Below are 6,773 nucleotides of genomic sequence, written 5' to 3' on the forward strand. Positions count from 1 at the left end.
CACCACATCATCTGGTTACTGTCTTCTACAATTGATTAGAGTGATGTACCTCTTCCTGCTACACATAATCTAGAGAAACTCTTTGTTAAAGATAAAAGTGGGACAGTGTTACTAAATTAAACTTAAGTCTTGCATACGAGATCGTTTGCCTGCAAATAATGTCCAAGAACATGGTCCATCATGGGTTACACAGGGAAGACCTGGAGTATCAGATATTGACACTATTCCTGCCTTTCATTGTAATTCATGGCCCTGTGAAATAAGAGCCTGGTTAGACAGACAAGAAATAGGAAGATGGCCGACTGAAGAAATGAAGAGATTTGCACTACTAGTAAACTTTTTGAATGGATGTTTTGTTGTTCCTGTTGGAACCAAATTTATCCCGAGTCCAGAGCTTGAATGGAGAATTTCTACTTCACAAGCAGTGAAATGTTTAATGTTCAGTTTAAATATTACACAAATACGTTGTTATGTGTTGATAAAAATTATTCTGAAAACATTTCTTCACCCTGCTGGTGAAGGTCACATTACAAGCTTTATGTGTAAAACAGTTCTGCTGCATTGTATTGAAAAAATATTTACAAATGCATGGCAGGAAATTATTATAACTTATTTACATGTTTATCATGTTGTTTACATGTACTATACAACTGCTTACTGCAAGACAAGTTATGGTTCTTGACTCGCTTATTAATGTAATAATATTAAAGAAGTATACAAAGTTTCAAAGCTATTGCTCTTACAGTTGTCAAGTAAAAAGGACCTAAACTAAAAATTTAATCATGAAATTCCAATTTTCTCATACAATATGGGCCACAATTCTAATACAATTCGAGCAAGAGTTAAGATTCTTGGCCAACATACTCAATTTCAAAACTACCACTTAAAAATGGACCTAAAAAAAATTTAATACAGACAAAAGGGCCATAAAATTCTGACAAAATGCAAGTTAGATTTATGGTTCTAGGCCTACTTTCTTATCCAATGATGATAAAAATAAGTTTGCAAAGTTTAAAAGAAATAGCTATTATAGGTTATGAGAAAAAGTAAACAGAAAACTTTACCAGTGCAGACATAGATGATCAAGTGACAAATTTACCTTGTGTATTTTTTAAAAAATCAAACTAATGAGAACCAGACAACTTCAGCTCACCCACATGTGAAGTGTAAAGTCTGATAATGATCTGCACTGTTCGTCATTCAGTCAGTATCTTTTTGGTAAACACCTCTTTATGTTTGTTTGTTTATTTTTTTTGGGTTAAACGCCATTTTTCAACAGTATGCCAGTCATGAAACGGCAGGCAGTTAACCTAACCAGTGTTCCTGGATTCTGTACCAGTACAAACCTGTTCTCAGCAAGTAACTGCCAACTTCCCCACATGAATCAGAGGTGGAGGACGAATGATTTCAGACACAATGTCGTTGATCAAATCATCATAGAGAACATATGTCCCGCCAGGGGATCGAACTCGTAACCCCGCAATCCGTAGACCAACACTCTACCTACTGAGAACACCCTTTTTAACAGTTAATGTTACTGTCCAAACTGAAAGATGGACGAGTTCAATATAGAAATTTAGCAGGTAAAGGGTTAACCATTTCATGGAACTGAACCAAATTTGACTGGAACAGCTTCGAGTAGTAGGTACTGAAATTATACCTGGGGGTACGGGCTAGTAGTTCCAAAATTTCCTCTAACTTCTTCTTGATAACTATTTGTTAGTTATCAGGATTGTGCTTTTAAGATATATTTTGATGTGTTGATAATCATGTGCACCTTTTCAATTTATAAAATAGCTACATAGTGTTATCATATAAATTGTAAAACAATCACTGTCTTCATGTTTCAACTTGAAATAACAATACGCATCTGAACAACAAACGATGATTTTATTTCAGAGCAAATCACTAAATGAGATATATTATTTCAATTCTAACACATAACCAAGGATTTTTAAGTACATCCTTGATGACATCCATCAAATATATGCCTGTTTTCTACTGATTCTATTCATCAAGCATGCCACTATATCATTTAATGCTATGACATAATAATTGTGACATCAGAAAAATGAATTATTGTATAATAAGAATTTTCAGCCTTCAATGTTTCATAGGAAAATGAATCTGCTGGTAAAAATCTGTAACTGAAAATGACTAAATGTAAATGACTAAGAAAGGATGTATCTAATGCAAAAATCAAATAAGGTTTTATCATGTATCACTTAACCTTTAAAAAGTTTACCCTGCTAAATTTTTAAGATATTCAGTACCACTAGCGATTCAAAGGAGTGTTCGCTGAAAATTTACCAACTGAATAGCTAACCTTTTACATGTTCATGTATGTAGTCAATTAAAATTCACAGTGCATAGACAATCTCCTGGTATGCTTAAATCAATTGTTTGTTTTTAAAATGGCTGAATTAGTTTGGATTAATTAATCTTAATATCATATACAACTTAATTATTTCAATCCAGCTTCTGACTTTCTTTCTTATACAGAAAATTTTTTATTTTTCTTTACTTCCAAAGTTTAATACACAACGCATATATCTAACACAGATAATGTAAAATCATTTAATTTCGTCAAAACACAAAATTTCATTGTTTAGGCCACAAAAGCAATTTCATATACGAATTTGTGAATATCATCTTTTGAACACAAAAAGAATGAAAAATTTACCTGTTCAATGTGATCTAACTGCACAGACTGGCTCAACTATGCAGTCAAGTTTTCCATGATTAACAATTTCATAGTAAAACAAAAGAAGTTAAACCTGTGTTATCATGCTGAATTTTGATTATGTTCATCATTTTTAAACCATCATTCTCAAAAGCTTTACTCTGTATGCTGCTTTCTCCTTGATTCGAGCCTCTTAAATCTTTTAGAGGTGTGCAAATTTTTGTAAACCTGTTCAATTAAATAACTTTTGTTTTTTGTTACAAAAATATTTGCATTTAACAATGGGCAATAAGAATTACAATGTTATCATCTTTTATATGAACTTTTTTTGCACAAGACTGAAGGAGGTGAAACTCCACATCATTTTAAAACTTTCTCATCGATTCGAGCCCTCTGTTTGGAAGGTCATTAAATGTTTACGTTTGCATATTCTATTTCCATAAAGCAAATTTCTTTCAAGATTGACTTCTAGTGCACTCGTTACAACAGTCGAAATATGCTCAGGGTGCTTTTAATCTGAAATTTGGGCTCACAATACTACCCATTATGTAATTTTCTTTTGAAATAAGTAATTTTTGATGCAAAAATTTAAAATAGGTATTTAATCAATTTTTCAGTGGTTTCATGACTAATATTTTCCAAGGCATTTTAAAATGTACATGACACAAGTTTCTGATGGAAGAACATGCTACATGAGCATGATTTTTACTGAAACACAAGGGCTCGAATCGATGAGAAAGCTCGAATCGACGAGAAAAAGGCATAAAACAAGAGCTGTCGGAGGACAGGAACGCTCGACTATTCAACCGCCTTGTCAATTGAATGAATATAAAAGTCGAAAAAGGGGCATAATTTAGTAACACTGCAAAACAGGATTATGGAACCTGCATAGTGTTTATCAGCTCATGACAGTGGGCAAGTGTGTGTTTCTGTGTTTCAATCCTTTCCCATTAATGGATACTACTGAGATACCAGCTTACATATAAAAACTTAACCAAAAACTGCTAAGTTGAAAAAGGGGCATAATTTTGAAAACAAGAGGGTCATGATGGCCCTGGATTGCTCACCTGAGTAATATGAGCTACATGTTTCAAATATCAAACTGATGATCTTTAGAAATTTTTGGAAGATTTTCCGATGTACAATCAAGTAACCCCTGGGGCGGGACCAATTTTACCTCGGGGGTCATGATCTGAACAAAGTTTGTAGAAGTCTACTAGGCAATGTTACATATCAAATATCTAAGAGTTAGGCCTTCTGGTTTATTTTTAGCAAATTTATGAAGATTTCCCTTTGTACAATCAAGTATCCCCTGGGGCGGGGTCAATTTGACCCTGGGGGTCAAGATTTGAACAAATTTTGTAGAGGTCCACTAGGCAATGCTACATGTCAAATATCTAAGCTCTAGGCCTTCTGGTTTATTTTTAGAAATTTTTTGAAGATTTTTCTATGTACAATCAAGTAACCCCATGAGGCGGGGTCATGATTTGAACAAATTTTGTAGAAGTCTACTAGGCAATGCTACATGTCAAATATCTAAGATCTAGGCCTTCTGGTTTGTTTTTAGAAAATTTTTGAAGATTTTCCTATGTAAAATCAAGTGACCCCTGGGGCGGGGTCAATTTTGACCCCGGGGGTCATGATTTGAATAAATTTTGTAGAGGTCCATTAGGCAATGCTACATGTGAAATATCCAAGCTCTAGGCCTTCTGGTTTATTTTTAGAAAATTTTTGAAGATTTTCCTATGTAAAATCAAGTGACCCCTGGGGCGGGGTCAATTTTGACCCCGGGGGTCATTTGAACAAATTTTGTAGAGGTCCACTAGGCAATGCTTCATGTGAAATATCTAAGCTCTAGGCCTTCTGGTTTAATTTTAGAAATTTTTTGAAGATTTTCCTATGTAAAATCAAGTGACCCCTGGGGCGGGGTCAATTTTGACCCCGGGGTCATGATATGAACAAATTTGGTAGAGGTCCACTAGGCAATGCTTCACACCAAATATCTAAGCTCTAGGGCTTCTGGTTTTTGAGAAGAACGGACGGTGAGTGATCAGAATAGCTCACCCTGAGCCTTTGGCTCTGGTGAGCTAAAAACAAAACAAAGCAGAGTTATGCGACCTGCTTTGTGCATGTCAAATCATGACAGTGAAGAAGCGTGTGAAGTTTCAATCCATTCCCATAAGTGAGTACTGAGATACCAGCTTACATACAAAACCTATAATAGTCAAGCTAAAAAATCATCTTCCTACTTTTACAGAGGAACTTGTTGAAATACATCACAATACCAGTCATCTTACATTATTCTTATGAATTTGAGTTTATTAAAAAAATATTTGATTGGGAATTCGCCAGTTAGTAAATTTCAGACATTTTGGAAACCAATATTATCCGAAATTCCAATTTTTTTTCTTTATTTGTTTATAATTATTACAAAACTTCCATGATATCTTAAAACATAAAAGGAAAGTTTCTACTAATATTTCGAAATAATTGGAAAATTTTGTAGTTCTTTTTTTTTAAGTTACATCTGGATCTTGCAAAATTAAGTCTCAATTCACCAAAGACTCCAGCGAACCAAACAGTAGTTCTAGCTATAAGAAATTCTGCTATTACGTATGATAAAACAGCGGTAAGATTATCAAAATAAGGGACATAGTTATGTAACAATCAATACCAACAACAGCAGTTGGAGGACAGCAATGCTCCCCTATTCAACAGCTTTGTCAACTGTATGAATATAAGTGAAGCATTATTATTTTGAAAAAAAAAAAAAGCAAAACAGTTATGGAACCTGTACACGGCATGTCTGCCCATAACAGAAGACATGTGTGAAGTTTCAATCCATTCCTACAAGTAGTTATATTCTTCAAATATTCGAGCTAAACAAGAGCTGTCTCCATAGGATGACACATGCCCCCGATGGCACTTTGAATGAATAGTTATGGCCTATGTTAAGAGTTTAGGACCTTTGACCTACGGACCTGGGTCTTGCGTGCGACACGTCGTCTTACTGTGGTACACATTCATGCCCAATAATTTTAAAATCCATGCATGAATGACAAAGACATGGACCGGACACGTCCATCAATGCACTATCATAAAATATGACCTTTAACGTCTAAGTGTGATCTTGACCTTTGAGCTACGGACCTGGGTCTTGCGCGCGACACGTTGTCTTACTGTGGTACACATTCATGCCAAGTTATTTGAAAATCCATCCATCGATGACAAAGATATGGACCGGACACGAATGCACTATCATGAAAAATGACCTTTAACGTCTAAGTGTGACCTTGACCTTTGAGCTACGGACATGGGTCTTGCGCGCGACACGTCGTCTTACTGTGGTTCACATTCATGCCAAGTTATTTGAAAATCCATCCATCGATGACAAAGATATGGACCAGACACGAAAATTGTGGACAGACTGACAGACCGACAGACACGTTTCAAAAACTATATGCCTCCCTTCGGGGGCATAAAAAGCAAAATTTATGCTCGTAAGACATTTCATCACCTAAACACAAAAAGTGGATATTGAGTGTTCCTTCATTTCAATGTAGTATTCCACTGTTTGTGTAGAAGTGACTTATCATTATGGTCTAAAATACTGGTAATGCTTACAATCCTTTTTAAAAAGATAGTAGCTCTCCTTTAAATGAGAGTGATATTTCTAAGATCCCAATGTCATCTAATAACAGTTTGTTTAAAGAGCTCATTATCCTAAACACCATCAAAAATGCAAGTCTATGGTATGTTGGTTTTGTTCTTACAATTGTCAAATTCAAAACAAAACATTACCAAATTAATTTGCAATCCCATTTTAGTAAATTTATGTTCCCTTTTGGAAATACGGAGCAGTTTTAGAGACAAGTACACGTATACGGCTATTATTTCTAATCATCCAGCTGTACAGTCAGTACCTTATCTATCTGCCCCTAGTGCTTGCAACAACCTCGCAAAAACCTCTCTCAGATAAAATTGAACAGTCCTGGAGCTTAACCTATTCCTTTCATTAACAGCCTCTACCTGAAATGGTTACGTAGACTCAAAATATCATGTCAGATGGCGGTTTTGATATGACATGGCA

The sequence above is a fragment of the Mercenaria mercenaria genome, chromosome 2, assembly GCF_021730395.1.
Source record: "Mercenaria mercenaria strain notata chromosome 2, MADL_Memer_1, whole genome shotgun sequence".
Classification (NCBI taxonomy): domain Eukaryota; kingdom Metazoa; phylum Mollusca; class Bivalvia; order Venerida; family Veneridae; genus Mercenaria; species Mercenaria mercenaria.